Raw genomic sequence first — 15,948 nt, 5'->3', positions numbered from 1 at the left:
TTTTCTTTTTGGGGGGGGATGGTGTCAGTTGACTGGATGATCCCGACGGTGTTTTTGTAGTCAACGGAATGATTGTCGTCGGTGTTTTGTATTTTGTAGCCGACGGGTAAATAGTTTGTAGCGGACATAATGTTTGTGGCCGATGGACTCCTTCGGGAAGGTTCGGCGGATAGTATTTATATCCCGTCTGGGATCATTGTAAATCATCATCTTCTATTACGGATCTGATGAAGCATAATGTATGTCTGGCATATACGAATATAATTCTGCTATTCTGTTCCATTGTCTGTATGCGTTGATTTCTTTACCAGTACGGTAAACACATATACAAACTGGTAGAAATTTCTTACATTGCCAAAATATGAAAATTGCAATGGGTACCCTCTTTTATTCGTAGGTGAGGGGTTGAGAGAGAAAATTGGGAGAAATCCAACAAACTTTTACCTATTCCCTAACTAACTTTGACTTATTCAAACTGCAAGTCCTAATGTATTTGGCCTGCAATTTGATTACATGCAATGACTTTACAGGTGAAAAGACCACTTGCAATTACAACTTGTTTCCCAATTACATGTAATTCATCAATAATAAAATTACAAAATGCTTGATGAAAATAAACTGTCTAACAAGACACAACTCCTATTACATCATCCTTTTTTCATTTTTAATGCTACTGCAAAATGCTCTATGATTGATGTGCTCAGGTTTGGTAGAAACATCTTGAACTAGAACAAGAATTTGCATTGTGGATCATTTTGCATCACAAAGCCTTTATTGGAAAAACATCCGTTCAATTTTTCTTTTGATCTCTATCTTGTAAGCTCTCTATGCCGTCAATCATTCCATCGCTCCATCATTTGATTGTTCTTGTTTCGTGTCTTTCTTTAGTCTTGGAATTTGATCGCAATCGGGATTTAAATCCAATTACAAGCACATTTGTGAAGGTTTATTACGTGGAATCGAGTTATTTAAATCCAACTGCAAGTAGAAAAGAATCTTCATTTATGCTTGGAAAGAACATGCAATCAGGTTTTTAAATTCCGACTGCAAGTAGGGGAAGAAGTTAGCTTTCTTTGGCAAATTGAACTCATAGTCGGGTTTTTAAAATCTGATTGCAAGTGGGTAAAAACATGCATTCTTGAAGCTCTTGCTTTGGGGGAAAATCTTGCATCTCATCTTGTGTCATTTTTGAGGGAAGAATTTGTATTGTGAATGGAAGTTGGAACAATACATTCAATCTTTCAAAGCCAAAAAAATCCTCTTTTGAATCACCAAAATTGTAGAAAAATTGCTAAAAAACATGATAGGAAGGCAGCTGGAGCAAAAACAACTTGCACAAACCCCAAAATTGCTGCTCCGAATCTGAAAAGATCTTTAAATCATGGCTCTATATAGGCAACAAAAATTGACCAAATCCCCTCAATAATCACTGCATTTTCAGTCCTTTATAATCTTTTGACAAATGAGCATGAATGCAAACCGAAATGCAATATAATAGCAGCTCAAAGACTTCTTCAAGCACCCAAATTGGGCTTTGAGTTTGTCTTTGCAAGTCAACTTGCAATGCTGGTAAAAAATGATGCTTATAGAGGACTATGTGGTTTGTTTAATAGAATGCAAGCAGAAAATGCTTTTATTTTTCTCTAGATCAGGCTTTAAATCCCTCTCGGAAGCAAAAATGCTGTTTTCAATTCCCTAGCAGGCTTTATCCTCAGCAGTTCAAGAGGAAAGAATGCTTTTCTTTTAGAAATGGTGACTTGCTGCTGAGATGTTGAGGTTTGAAAGTCTGATCGCAAATACCAATGCTTACAACAAACGTCTCAACTAGTTGAATTCGGGATTTGTAAATGCGACTGCAAGTATACACATGAATAACCACCTATGCTAGGCATAAAATTGGGCTTTTGAGACAGTATTACAAGCACATAAAAAACATGACACTTTACACGATTATGAGCTTTGACATTAATGCAAGTAAAAGAACATGCTTCATAACCCAAAAAAGCAACATTGGAAGAGTTTGTGTTTTTAACAATGCCTTGCAAGTCATTTTAAGTTTAACATAATCAACATATGTTACAGTTGGGCTTTAGAAGCCCAACTACAAGCTATAAGTGTTGTTACTTTGTTTAAAAAGCTCACTGCCTCCCATTTTATTCAAAATTGGGTTTTATATAGTCTTATGAAAGCATTTTCTTTTGAAGAAGTCATGTAATTGGGCTTTAAAAGCTCGATTACAAGTATAACATTTTAATTAAAATAACATATTTCCTTACAAAAATGTTATAATAAATGTAATGGTGGACTTTAACTTCCTCTGCAAGTGAATATTTCTCAAAACCATTTGCAATGGCTTATGAAAAGCTTAACTAAATGAGTTACAAAGCCTTTGGTGGGGTGGACTTTTGATTTCATATTGCAAACTTTGAAACAAAGAACAATGACTTGCAGGCCGTCTTTAAAACCCACTTGCAAGTAACTTAATTCTTTATTTTCTCTTAGAATATAGCTTAGAATTAAGCTTGTGATAGCTCATAACATTCGGGACTCAGCAAGCAAGAAAACTAGGACAAAAAGAGAAACAAAGACAATCAAACAAAGAAAAATCAATTGAAGACTAGAGATTTTAAAAAATCGAACACTTATAGTCAAAAAAGAAAAACTTGATTTTGCAAGAAATACAAAGAACTTGATCAAAACCTAAGAAAATGGCATCTGTGAGACAAGAAATTTAGGTCGATTCAAGGTATAATTGATTGCATTCGAAAAACATCTTACAAATGTCCAACTTAGAGAGTTCTATCTACGAATTCATGAAAAATGCATAAGGTTGTCCAAAATAGAAAATTGCAGACAACACAACACATCTATGTAGTAACTCAATGTTTTGAGCATAGTACAAATCCCTGAAACTAATGACGAATTCTAAATGTTGGTTCTTAGTATTAAGGCACGCATTTTGCTAGCCACAAATCACAAAGGACACAATTCTTTTGCACGAAAAGCTTCCATTTTGGAACACACTGAAAATTGATGTATAAAACAAACCCTTATGCCAAAAGACGATTTAGAAAGAGTCTATGGAGTTCTATCAAAGAATATAAGGAAGAAAAGATTGATAGATGTTAAGCACTATTATTCCCAAACTGAGCACCAACAAGTTGAAAGATTGGACTGACCTTTCCTCTTTTCTCATTGGAGACTCGACATGCATGGTCGGATCAATGCGTTTTTGGCATGAAATGAACACTTGGCAGGCCTCTATGGCACTCAAAAGTTCGAAATAAATTTTTTATTCTTTTTCTTAAATATTGTAAGAGACTTTATGATTCCAATCCTCTATTTATTTTCTTTCTTAATTCAATAATTTAAGGGTTTGATACGATGATACGTCATATACCTAATAAATCACAAGATTGTCTTGCATTAACAACACACCTAAGACATTCTACAAACCCTTACATGTCTATCACCTAGCATATCAATGAAAATCTTAAAACCCTAAAGACCTTTGAATGGAAATTTGAAAATATATGTAAAGGCATCTACATCTATCGTGGGTTCTTAAGAGGTTTGACTTTCTTGTTAATAACAAACATTAATTGCAAAAGGATTTGCAGCAACTAATCTGCCAACACAATTGTCAAGGGGTTGTTTGTTTCTATCTATTAAAGGATGCAGCCATTAATATGAATCCCTACATGGATAATGGGGGATAAAGAGCATTAAATAGGTTTCCATTCTGTAATCATATTTGGGAAAATAGCAAGTTTATCATTTCACTGTTCATTCTCTGTAGAAAGATGTTTTGCATGTCATAGAGGCTGATCATGGTGGACATTAAAATCAGCATTATTATTGCTTGCCCGGAGTCTTGTGAAACTGTGTGAAAGGGTTTTTGTCTTGCTTTATAAACAATATTCTTTGAATGGGAAGGCATGGGAAGAATGGGTTGCAATATCGTGTTTTTTCTTTGTTATATCACTTCTTTGATTGCTTTGATATTTTATACTCCTACTGTTAATGCCTTTGTGAGGAATACTGATTGCTTGGATCAGTCAGTGGATAAAATCAATAAGGTTTTGTTTTGAATCTCCATGCCATCTAGTTATTAATATCTGTAGCCTTCTTATTATTCTGTGTCATATTTAAGTGTGGCTGGTACAACCTTTTTGAAATCACTAATTATTATCATACTTGCAGAAAACCATTATAATCTTAATGTTCCAAAGCATTCTGCATTGGTTGTTTGGGGAGTAGGTAGGGGCCTGATGATCGGAATTGGCAAAATCTAAACATCTCGTCAAGTAGGAGCTTATGAACCCATATCCTAGCTATATCTTTGTTAGGGCGCCGGTTCTAGAAGGTAGCGTTGATGCGCTCTATTATTCTGGAGTACACACACATGAATGAATGAAGACTGAGGGGGTGTCCAGATGAGGCCCCCATAGTGAGTTCGGAAGGAGTTCATGCTCTGTCAAACATTTCATATGTGTAGCAGTAGACATTTATCAGGCCCCCTGTCAAACACTTCATATGTGTAGCAGTAGACATTTATCAGGCCCCCTCCTGTCCCGACTGATACTATGGGTCCTCAACCATCCATTATAGCAGAGCTGGAACAGACTTATAACGAATGCTTTTTGTGGGAAGATGAGGTCAACTAGATTATTGCTAGGACAAGAAGCATGCATATCAATGTCACAAGCCCCCATTGATAATATATGGATGGACTTGGCTCCATACACTAAATGTTGATGTATATCCAAAATAAAACCCAGTTTAAAATGTTAAGGCACAATGAGAATATGCATGGAATGCAATTATAGTCAGAATAGTGAACTCACATGAGAAAGAACCAAGGGCCCGTTTAGTAGCAGGAATTGAGTTGGAATTGGCAAATGTAAATGCCCGAATTCTCAAATCCACTGTTTGTTTGTAAAATATAAATATAGAATTAGGATTCATAACTTCTAATTTGAACCCAAAATGGGCATGGCAGTCTTCCCTCAAAAAAGTTGGAATTGAAAAACCAATTCCAATTCCACCTTTTCCTAAATCAAATTTGAAGTGGTGTTGGGTCAGCTTGCTGGCGTTATCGTTGTTTGGTGTGTGAAGGACAATCATTTCCGTTCGACATTTTCGTTCTGCAAGTAATCGTCTCTGAGAACCTGTGTTTTCCTTTTCTGTTCCTTTGACTTGCACTGAAAAAGACATGGTAATCTTTACTGGCCTTTGTGAGTGCAAGCAGGAGACTGGTGAAACAAAAGCTGAAGAGGAAAAGATTCAAGTTTGGGTCTGCCAAGAGGTGCAGAGAGAAATATGGTCATTACTACTTCTTGGATGATGATGAGACCACAAGTTGATTCATGAAAAAAATGCACTAGTGGAAGATCAAAGCAACTGTACTAATGCTCAGATTTGCATTATTTTCTGATTACATATTTGCATTGGATTTGAATTTTTGTCCTCACCTTCAAGATCAGAACCCTCTTTTTCTGCCGAGTTGGTGTCTGATGATCTGATCCTTGATTGCCCTAAAAAGGAGTTGGTGTCTAATGATCTGATCTATGATTGCCCTAGTAGAGGTGAAGATTTGATGGTATATGATGAGATGTTCTCAGATTTCAGTTCAGCTCCCTCTGATTTTGAATCACCCTGTTCCACCACAGTTGAGCTTTGGTCAATGGAAGAGGATTTAATGGATATTATGTTGAATAAATGTGAGCTTTGTTCAATGGATGTTATGTTGAATAACCTTATAAAAATTAAGGTTTCCATTAAAAACAAATCATTTTTGGTAAAATATTATCGAACTCAAACAATTCTAATTCTTGCAGCCAAACACAGAAAATGCATCTTCCCACTCGTCTTCCAGGTCAACCAAACAGGTCCAAGTCATTTTCTGGAAACTATTTTATGAAGTTGCAAATGCCGGAAATGAGTTTATTCCAGCATACCGGAATGCAGCATGCTGCAATTCTTGCAACCAAAATGGCCCCAAAAGAAGTGCATTTCAATGGTGGAGTGGCAACACATTGCCTTCTTCGCATCTTGCTTTTAACATGGTAGTTGTAAATGCTCACAGAAAACACAGATATTACCCAAGCAAACATTTTGGGCAAATGGGTGGAGATTGCTGGTAATGCTTTTCTTGAGAGAGTGTTTAAGAATTGCGGGGATTTACCTACACAGAACTCTGAAACTAGCAACTGGACTACTCTACCCTCATTCTGCTCTATTTGTTTCTGCTTCTCAGATCAGTCAACCATACAAGTCTGTATGAAATGAATGGATTGTGTTTTTTTCGGACAGAAGGAATTATGTTTCTGAGCCTAGCTAGAATGCTTGCAAAATGTGAAAGCATAGACAAGCCACATTTTTTGTTCTTAGAATACCACTACTGCATCATGCCACCTTTTTGCCTTGTTTTTAAAAGAAAAGTTGCAATAGCGGATGTGCTCAAAACATTAGAAATCCGTTAAATATTTTCTTCTGCTTGTTTTTTATTCGTCAAAGATAGTTTTCCTCCAATTTTTTAATGGAAAAGTCAGAAACCCCTAGGAAAAATATGAGCACTAATCAGAAAAAGGCAAAAGCACGAGAAAATTCATTTTAACGAAGAAATCACATGGACTATAAGATATGAACTTCTGGCACATCTTATGAAACAGCAACTACTTACAAATAGAGAGTTCAAAACATCAGTCTCCAACTTAAGGCAGGGACTAATAACTGTATGCAAAGTTACAACCACCAAATCAACAAATGTTATGGTACAACCTGTAAGAACAATTTATTGTTGTTCAACTCATAGAAGCATAGTAACACAACATTTTAGAGCAATTTAAAAGAGAAATAGGCACACTGAATTCTTTTTAATGATAGTGGATGAGAATAAAGTAAGTACCATGAGCACTTATGTGCAAACATTCATAATGTGTTGCATGAGAAAAAAGGAAAAAGAAAATACAGTTTGTATATAATTTATTCAAATAGGTGTTGCATCCCTTGCATCTAGTTAATTTGGAATAAATAGTTTTGTCACTAATACAATTTGATTAAAGGATGCTGCTAGGTCTTGATAATACGGTTTACTTTTTAATATAAGACTTCTATTTTTGGCAACGAGTCCAATTGGCAATAAGGATTGCTATGACACTTTCAAATATGTTTTTGGACTCCTTGGGTGTTGTTTGAACTTCTTGGAGAGCACTTCTATATTTTAAAAAGTCCCCTGATTATATTCAATCATCGTCCTAAATCTTCAGTATCATCTCTATATGATCAGAGTATAATTCTGATTTAGTTTCACTGCCTTCTTGATCTTGTGTGAGTTATTGAATAGTTAATATCACTAATGTTGTCTACTGTTGAGAAATATTAAAATGACAACTTAGCATAATAAATCATTTGAAAGTAATAAAGTGTTTCAAATGTGAACACCTATTTAAGGGGCCTTTGCACATGGAACACTGATTATTTCAAAAAAGTCATTTTTGAGGAAATAAATTATTTATATTTTTAATTGCAAATTCCCTACAAATTTCTATAAAAGGAGGTATTGAAGTTCATTTCGCATACATTGATGTGGTACTCTTATGCTGTCAGATTGAAGGTGTGAGTACTTACATAATCTTTTGAGCACAAAACTTCTTTAGATTTATAGTCTCATTTTGTGAGAGAATCCCCAGTTCAATCAATCTGGCTTCATTCAGGAATAATTCTTCTGCAGATTGAAGTTCAGTTCAGGATTTCAACTGTGAAGTGTTTGATGTGTCCAAAAATGAATGTTTGATTTTCCTATGGAATGAAGAAGTTGATGTTTATCTAGTTTTTTGGTGTGAAGATTACTTTCCTTGCTCTCTGTTCATCTCCTTGATAGGTCCACCATTCCTAGTATCATGTGTGTAACGCATACTGTTCCTCTTTTTTTCTGAAAACTTTGCCGAAAAAATGGTATTCTTGATAATACCAATTGAATTTTATTGCTGATAAAAATATGAGCAGGGTTTTGTGACATTCATTTCAAATGTTTTCACAATGTACTTCGGAAAAATGCCATGGCCAATACATAACATTTACATTACATAAACAATGGCATCAACTAGTAAACAATGGCATCAAATACCTCAGTTGAAATGGACTGAAAATAGAGACCAGCAAAAGAATAGTTCATGAAACCTTCAAAGCAGCCAATATGCCTTACTACAAATTCCCAAATTTCTGCCAAACTGACTAACAATAATTCCCAACAGTTTGGGTGATCTTCTAGTTCAGATCCTTGACTCCCACTGAAACTTTAAAAGGCTTGAAATCACTTACGAGAAGACTGGTAATACTTTTAGCAATGTTATTAATCCTGTCAATGACTCTTAACACCCAGGCATTGGTCCAGGATGATCAAATTTTACCTTAAACTGTATAAATTTATCTCAAAAAGTTTTGCAGAAATATGAAACACCTTTGGCATCCTCATGAAGGGCTAAATTAGACTCCAAATCTTAGCACTTAATACGACTTGCTCTTACATCAAGCTCTAGCATTCTTGAGCAGCCCAATCAAGAAGTGACTTGCCATAATAAAATCAGATTTAAATTTTATATGCCCCAAACTGCTTAAAACATGGTGGCGCAACCAAATAGCTCAATTTGAAGCAACAACCAAAAAAAATTGCCACCATAACAACACGGGGCATGGAAATTTATGGGTCTGTGATATCCCCATCAAAATAAGAACCATATAAGTAAAATATAGATAAATAATTTAGTAATCAATAAAATAATAATAATATAAATAATGATATAGTACGATTTATTATATAATCATACTATAATATTGCATAATATATTACTATTAAAATATGAGAATTAAATATTATTATAGTAAACAATAAAATATAATATTTAGATTAATAATATATAAAGTAATATGATACATGTTATTGATATGATATCATAATTATTTATGAAAGGAGACTCAAGAATGAAAAACAAATATAGAGAATATTAACATTGAGATATCATCATTGAGAAATATGGAAAAATACAGAAGGAAAAAGGAGATATATAATTTCTTGGTCTTTGAAAGTCTGAACGGCAAAATATACAATAAATAATTTAATCAGAGGACATTGCAATTGGTATTAGAGCATCAAATCTGCTATCCTGTTGGATAGATTGAGTATTTTGCATTTGTGAAGAAATTAGTAAAGACTATTGCCAGAGAGTGCTATTTTTGAATGTAACGGCAGTACTGTGGAGCTGGGCCTTACTATATAGTCCAAGGTTAATTATCTATATTTAATGTTTACAGTGAGGCCGATTAAATTGAAGGTCAGAAAGTTGATTATTATTATTTTCAAATGATAAAGATTACTATCCAGACTTTTTAGGAGAAAAAGTTTAATATGATTCTCGGTAACAAATATAATATTTACGTTAAAGTGGGAAAGAAAGCGTGGAAAGGCCGCATACCTATTCGTTCATCTGCTCGTGAAGATTTACATGGCTATGTGCGAGTTTTGGAGAATAAAATATGGAGTAATATAATTAAAGTGCCAAAGTCAAAATTATTTTATACCTTCTCTCCAAATACTGATGTGCCCAATAATTGTATCACTCTAATATACTTATAGTTGATGCCTTAAAATTTGCGCAGAGCTAAGGGTGAATAATTTTGCTGGTGCATACTATAGTATTGTGCTTGACATCAGGCATTCTCATTGGCGCAGAGACTTACTGTGATTATATTATTGGGAAGCTTTAATATTTTTCTGCTGTAGAAGTTCCCGTGACAGTTTATTTAGCATAAGCCGCGTATAAATCTTGAAGTGTTTTTCTATTAAAAGATGGGAATTTACGTTGCAAGGAGCTAATATGATGCTGGATTTAAACAGCAGCTATGTTCTGGACATAATATACTAAGGTCTGAAAGAAAATAATATGTATTTATGACAACAGTGAAAATAGGAAGTTCTGACATTCGATTCATAGAGGTTTGTCTACTACCACAAGCCTATCTTCCTACTAGCATGAGGACTTATTAGAGTTACACAATGATTGAAACAAGTGTGCAGGACCTTGTCGATTCATTCTAGACTCTGAATAAGAGTGGGTGTATTCATATTTAAGGATGTCTCCTTGGGTGGCTAAACACCATATGTGCTGAATGACTATCGTCATTGGATTTGTCGAGTCTAAGCTGCTGGGGTTAAATTCTCAGTATGGGGTGGAAATAAGAGTAACTGTTGAAAGCTATTCACCTTTGGAGAATCTAAAGAGATTTGTTTCTTTTTCTGGCATCAGTCATCCTCAACTGTTTTAAAAATCTCCCTTGCTGTCACAACAAAGCTGTTTATATGGGAAAGAAATCAAGGTGCCATGAATTTGAGAGCCACCATGCTGTGAAGAGGTCATAAGAGTAACTGTTGAAAGCTATTCACCTTTGGAGAATCTAAAGAGATTTGTTTCTTTTTCTGGCACCATTCATCCTCAACTGTTTTAAAAATCTCCCTTGCTGTCACAACAAAGCTGTTTATATGTGAAAGAAATCAAGGTGCCATGAATTTGAGAGCCACCATGCTGTTTATAGCAGTCAGAGATGGAACATATTTTCTTTATAGTATTTGAAAACAGAATCTTGGTATAAAAGATGACTAGTGAAGGAAAAGAAATAAATGTGTTTTCTCTTAAGTCATGCTGTAAATTGGAGGTTGGAAGTTTAGTCGATGCTTAATCTTATTGAAAAGTTATTTTGGATTTTTTGAAGTCAGGAGTATTTGTGCACGGGAATTTTTTTTCAGTAAAAGCATAGAAGACAAACCCGATAGAAATCTGTAGCAATCTGTTAAGAAAGGGGTGTGATGTTTCCTCTTCTAACATTGGCAAAACACGAACTTCGTCTATTAATGGAATCTGGTAGTACCGTATGGAATTCCTCTGTTCCAGGGTTGACGGGTGTGTGATTTTTTGCTGAGATGGAGAATGGAGATATAGTTGAGAATACAATTAGTACAGACAACACATATAGCTGATAACCAACAAACACCTTATTACACACAATGCCCAAGAAGGGTATAAACAATAAGGATAACTCTGCAGTCTACGTCAGATACAATTAGACATAAATTACACTATCATCATAGAAGGATTCTGTTAAGACTAATGCATCTTTGAGGTAAGTATGTTATTTATTAATCAATTCATTTAATATCTATGCTCAATCCCATTATAAAATCTAAACTAGCAGGAATAGATAGGGATTCAATATTGGAACGGCTTGTATAAATCTAACCAATGAGTTATCTCAAGATGGGTAAGGGTCAGAATCCCTAAAAATGCCTTGAGAACATGTCCAAGATGGGTTTAAGGGCTTGGATCCACAGAAACCTTGAGGAAGACCATTGAGTTTGGTGTCAAAGTGACCTATTGCATCTTAGCATTCCTTGTAGACCAGAGTTATAACCAGAATAGCATGGACTTTTCAACTCATATATAGTTTATTACGAACTTACCGATAAGGGTAACCTCAAGAGAGAGAACAAGGTGTATTTAGGGAGAGGCTAGTGTAAATCCAGCCAACGGGTTCTTCCAAGATGGGTATAGATCAACGTCCCCAGAGAATGCCTTGAGGTTATGCCCAAGATGTGCTTAAGGGTTTGGATCCCTAGAAAACCTTGAGGGAAACCGTTGAATTTGGTACCTAAGCAATTTGTTTACATCCTAAGAGTTCTTCTCGACCAAGAATAATAATAAGAGCAAAACAAAACAAGCATTCTGCTAAGTAGCCAACTTCGTGTGGAAGTATGGGATTGGCTTGAAGTAAATTATCTTGACTTACATTATCTTGAAACTTATACATACACATATGTACTAATGATCACTTGTGCTCGTAGGATTCTATTGGTAAATTTTGTAAAGAATCTTCTTGATTCTATTAAACTCTAATCAAGAATGCATGTATTATGTGTCTACATCATGGCTGCTTTGTGTTTTCATGCATTCATGTGTCTTCTTCGTGTATTCATGCAGTCATATGTCTACTTTGTGTATGCTTTGTGTTTTGATTCATTATGATGTATACTAAAATCCTCTTGCATCCAATTATATGCATCGTATGATGGTTCTACATGAAAAGTTATATATAAATGAATTTTTTGCTTGATGACAAGCAAAATCTGAGAGGGTAGTATCCCTGTCAAAATAAGAACCATATAATTAAACTACACAAATAATAAATCAATAAAATAATAATAATATAGTTATGATTTATTGTAATTATACTGTAATATTGCATAATATATTACTATTAAAACTTAAACACATCTATACACCATTCAATTCATTCATCATGTAAACAGAAGTAAAGAACGAAAATAGAACATGCAACACACAAAAACATTAAGATATTTACATGGAAACCCCAATCTCAGAAAAACTATGGTGAGAACTATCTTACTAGTTGAAAACTGATTACTATAGTTTCAAATTCTTGGGCAAGGAAGCTCACTGCTCCTGATTTGACTTGGAGGTGAAAGTGCTTAATCTTAGGACAAGATACAATGGAGTTGCAAACACTGAATATAATTTTTCAGAGCAAGATATAATACACATTGATTGCAATGATGATTGTTGAACTGAAGTGAAACACATCCTCTGAAATTTTGATTACAGTTCACTGTTCAAAAAGTCTGAAACTGACTTCATAACCTCTCATCTGCACTTGTGGACCTTTGCACATTCACCACACACCATACTCAACCATGTGTCCAAATCATCCAATCCTCAAAATGTTCTCATCCTTTATATATCATCTGCAACAAACAATGACATCAATTAGGTCAGCCTAATTAGATGTAATGTGTAGAACATAGATAGTTGGCCTGAAAATGTTTTCTTCAATGTGTTGTGGAAGGAAAACAAATGTGTGAGGTATCACTCCAGCACACCTTCAACTCTGCACACTTCTACAGAAACTCAAACTACTCAAGTTGGCTCCCGAAGATGGTACTGGTAATGTAAGCCAAGCAAACAATCTTAAAACATAATGTGCACCTCCATAATACCTGTGGATGCACAACATAGCATGTCTTGTCATTAAAAAAAGCTCATCTGAGAATCACAACATTAAATCTCCAAAGGTGGACGGATGTAAGGCATTCCAACAACTAGGTGCACTATTACTGCACAGACTGACACTCAAAACATCGCAAAATTTTTTGTGAACAAATTCAAACTTGAAACCTGAGATACATCTTCCTTTTGTATCCACCAACATTGTACTACAACTGTAAACAAGATGGATCAATTTGAACAATGCAGACCATATTATTGATACTCTATTAATCATACTGTTCTTTAATTAGTCATACTTTGCCAAATTCTGATGTGGACACCTGAACACCACTTCAATGTTCCCAAATGGACTTGAATCTCCAAGTATTCCATCTACGCTCATTACCAGTGATCTCTCCATATCAATGACAATACTTATACAATCTTCTAATATAGCAGCATTCTGGAACTAGTAGATACACCACAGTTGATATTAATGACAAGAAGTTTGAAATCAATGACAACCAGTGTTACCCCAAGTTTCCGGGCAGGGACAACATGGAATGGGGGGGACGACTTTCTGGGATGACGGTTTTTTTTGCTAAGTTTGGGGACGGCAAGGAGATGACAAAGGGGACAGCTATATAAATATAGGGAAAATAAAAAATATTTGGGGAAATTTGCATATATACATTACATTCATTTGAAAGCATGGATAAACTTATGCCATTTAAACATCATACAACCTTAATATATAACATTTCAATGGTCAAATTCAATGCTCAATATGCATTTGTAATTTGGAATTATTATCAATGTGCATGTAATATTAAAATAATAACATAAAAATTTGTAATAAACCAAAGAACATATTTTCAGAATTCCTTGTTAATAGCAACAAGAACAATAACCCACCCGCTGAATTGAAACACACGAATATCATTTAATTCTAAAACTTCATCTTCAACTCACTGCAAGTGGACTGAAATTAAGACTAAAAGGTCTACTATACAGTTAACAATCATGATATAGGCCTGTTATAGCAAGATGGTACCTTGATGCAACCTCCAATATTAACCATATCTTCCACAAAGGACCCAAATCATGCCAAAACCAACCTGGCACTGATGTATTGCTACAACATGACACTTTTAAGACTTTCCCAACACCTTGTAAATAGTCTGCTATACGATTCCAAGTGTGTAGCATGACTATAGCAACATTCGTAATTTCATGATTCTTAGTGTAATTTTGTCAAATACTAATCAAAGGACCCCAAATAGTAGGAATTATCTGCCAAACAATAAGAAGCATGTTAGGGCGAACTTAGGAGGGGCCCACTTTAAAATTGAAAAAGAAAGAGTTTTATTAAAGAAAAATATATTTGTGCCGAAATTACCTATCCAATCTAGGATGCCTAACCATCCTGAGGACTTCCAAGGCATCCCCAACCGTCCTCCGGACATATAGGTGTCACTCCAAAAAATATCCGAAGTCCCCAAATTTGTGAGATGTTTCTTGTGATTTTTTGTAAAAAGGGGACGGGGTGGGGATGTCCCCTAGCCATCCATAAGTCCTTGAAATGTTTCCGGTATGGGGACGGGGTTTTTTAGGTTGGGGACACGTCCTCAGGTAAAAGTGATAACACAAATTCATATTTGAAACAATCTCTCCCTTTTTCATTGACAGCAAATTCATGTTGGAAATTCTTTTTTCTCTTAGCTCTCTCTATCTCTATGCAATTATATTGCATTTAATTCAAAGTAAAATTTTCATCTTCTTTCTTTATTTTTTCTATTTTTTTTTGGATTCACAATATTTTCCTAAATAACTGTAAATAGAGAAAATAGAATAATAAAATCAATGGATTTTCCCATTCATTCATGATAGTATTTTGCCTCAATGATTTCCATTGCCTATGATTTTGGAGATTTTGAACATTACCAATGTGCATGATAGAAATATTCCATTCTTATTATTTCTGTGACATATATGAGATAATCTTCAAATCACAGTTCACATAATGTTCTATTGTTATGAATACTGTTCTTTATATAATTTTCATTGCATATTGCATAGGATCTCTCTCTCTCTCTCTCTCTCTCTCTCTCTCTCTCTCTCTGTATATATATACTACAATTAGATTATGTAAGTTTCTGATCCGTTTGTAAGCCGTTCTTATTAGAATGATATAAACTGCAAACAATTGTATCCATGACATTGTATATAATAGTGCGCACACACATTAGATACTTCATGCCAGCTAGCTGTATACGCCCATGATTGATATATGTGTGTAAACACACACACACACACACACACACAGAGTATTGCACACACACACACACACACATATATGTGTGTGTGTGTGTGTGTGCAATACTCTGTGCATATATATATATATATATATATATATATATATATATATATCTGCATGTGTATGCTATATACATTATACATATGCATGTGTATACAGTTTTTGATTAAAGTAAAAGCAGGTTTTGAAAGACCCGAAACCCTTTACATAAAAATTACATAAGATAAACCATGAAAGACCACCAAAACATTAAACAATGGATCAAGACTACAACATGGGTTTTACCAACAGGCTGTAACAACCTGAAACAAAAGCTGCACAAATATGAGCAGGCAGCCACACACCAAAGAAGGGACCAGAGAAAACTCCAGCCCAAGCACCCTCAACCAGGAACAATCAGGACTTACGTATGGATGTGTAGACAGTTACTCACATGCACACACACAAAATATAATCATATATTTACATATGTGCATATATATATTGATGTGCATATATACATATGCACATCTGAATTAATCTGCAGGATATAGTATTTTGACAGGAACAGCTCTGAAGGTAGAAGCAGAAATGTGA

The 15,948-nt window shown here is 34.7% G+C and overlaps 1 protein-coding gene across 3 annotated transcripts in view; it reads left to right on the top strand.

Moving 5' to 3' along the window:
* The window catches only part of LOC149539082 (zeaxanthin epoxidase, chloroplastic-like), a 240,480-nt gene that overhangs the window by 85,424 nt on the left and 139,108 nt on the right, over positions 1-15,948 (top strand). The window lies entirely within an intron of this gene.

The sequence above is a fragment of the Cupressus sempervirens genome, chromosome 9 (genome assembly GCF_028749045.1).
Source record: "Cupressus sempervirens isolate cs-2001-9-10 chromosome 9, ASM2874904v1, whole genome shotgun sequence".
Lineage (NCBI taxonomy): Eukaryota > Viridiplantae > Streptophyta > Pinopsida > Cupressales > Cupressaceae > Cupressus > Cupressus sempervirens.
The sequence above is the reverse complement of the archived record's forward strand: the minus strand, read 5'-3'. Positions and strand labels throughout refer to the sequence as shown.